This window comes from Oncorhynchus masou, unplaced genomic scaffold, assembly GCF_036934945.1.
Source record: "Oncorhynchus masou masou isolate Uvic2021 unplaced genomic scaffold, UVic_Omas_1.1 unplaced_scaffold_3395, whole genome shotgun sequence".
NCBI lineage: Eukaryota > Metazoa > Chordata > Actinopteri > Salmoniformes > Salmonidae > Oncorhynchus > Oncorhynchus masou.
In genome coordinates, this window is record NW_027009807.1 from 12,501 (window position 1) to 14,506 (window position 2,006).

Below are 2,006 nucleotides of genomic sequence, written 5' to 3' on the forward strand. Positions count from 1 at the left end.
CATTAAGGGGGGTGAGAAGGATTACTTATCCTATCCTAGGTATTCCTTGAAGAGGTGGGGTTTCAGGTGTCTCCGGAAGGTGGTGATTGACTCCGCTGACCTGGCGTCGTGAGGGAGTTTGTTCCACCATTGGGGGGCCAGAGCAGCGAACAGTTTTGACTGGGCTGAGCGGGAACTGTACTTCCTCAGTGGTAGGGAGGCGAGCAGGCCAGAGGTGGATGAACGCAGTGCCCTTGTTTGGGTGTAGGGCCTGATCAGAGCCTGGAGGTACTGCGGTGCCGTTCCCCTCACAGCTCCGTAGGCAAGCACCATGGTCTTGTAGCGGATGCAAGCTTCAACTGGAAGCCAGTGGAGAGAGCGGAGGAGCGGGGTGACGTGAGAGAACTTGGGAAGGTTGAACACCAGACGGGCTGCGGCGTTCTGGATGAGTTGTAGGGGTTTAATGGCACAGGCAGGGAGCCCAGCCAACAGCGAGTTGCAGTAATCCAGACGGGAGATGACAAGTGCCTGGATTAGGACCTGCGCCGCTTCCTGTGTGAGGCAGGGTCGTACTCTGCGGATGTTGTAGAGCATGAACCTACAGGAACGGGCCACCGCCATGATGTTGGTTGAGAACGACAGGGTGTTGTCCAGGATCACGCCAAGGTTCTTAGCGCTCTGGGAGGAGGACACAATGGAGTTGTCAACCGTGATGGCGAGATCATGGAACGGGCATTCCTTCCCCGGGAGGAAGAGCAGCTCCGTCTTGCCGAGGTTCAGCTTGAGGTGGTGATCCGTCATCCACACTGATATGTCTGCCAGACATGCAGAGATGCGATTCGCCACCTGGTCATCAGAAGGGGGAAAGGAGAAGATTAATTGTGTGTCGTCTGCATAGCAATGATAGGAGAGACCATGTGAGGTTATGACAGAGCCAAGTGACTTGGTGTATAGCGAGAATAGGAGAGGGCCTAGAACAGAGCCCTGGGGGACACCAGTGGTGAGAGCGCGTGGCGAGGAGACAGATTCTCGCCACGCCACCTGGTAGGAGCGACCTGTCAGGTAGGACGCAATCCAAGCGTGGGCCGCGCCGGGAGATGCCCAACTCGGAGAGGGTGGAGAGGAGGATCTGATGGTTCACAGTATCGAAGGCAGCCGATAGGTCTAGAAGGATGAGAGCAGAGGAGAGAGAGTTAGCTTTAGCAGTGCGGAGCGCCTCCGTGATACAGAGAAGAGCAGTCTCAGTTGAATGACTAGTCTTGAAACCTGACTGATTTGGATCAAGAAGGTCATTCTGAGAGAGATAGCGGGAGAGCTGGCCAAGGACGGCACGTTCAAGAGTTTTGGAGAGAAAAGAAAGAAGGGATACTGGTCTGTAGTTGTTGACATCGGAGGGATCGAGTGTAGGTTTTTTCAGAAGGGGTGCAACTCTCGCTCTCTTGAAGACGGAAGGGACGTAGCCAGCGGTCAGGGATGAGTTGATGAGCGAGGTGAGGTAAGGGAGAAGGTCTCCGGAAATGGTCTGGAGAAGAGGAGGGGATAGGGTCAAGGAGGGGATAGGGTCAAGCGGGCAGGTTGTTGGGCGGCCGGCCGTCACAAGAAGCGAGATTTCATCTGGAGAGAGAGGGGAGAAAGAGGTCAGAGCACAGGGTAGGGCAGTGTGAGCAGAACCAGCGGTGTCGTTTGACTTAGCAAACGAGGATCGGATGTCGTCGACCTTCTTTTCAAAATGGTTGACGAAGTCATCTGCAGAGAGGGAGGAGGGGGGGGAGGGGGAGGAGGATTCAGGAGGGAGGAGAAGGTGGCAAAGAGCTTCCTAGGGTTAGAGGCAGATGCTTGGAATTTAGAGTGGTAGAAAGTGGCTTTAGCAGCAGAGACAGAGGAGGAAAATGTAGAGAGGAGGGAGTGAAAGGATGCCAGGTCCGCAGGGAGGCGAGTTTTCCTCCATTTCCGCTCGGCTGCCCGGAGCTCTGTTCTGTGAGCTCGCAATGAGTCATTGAGCCACGGAGCGGGAGGGGAGGACCGAG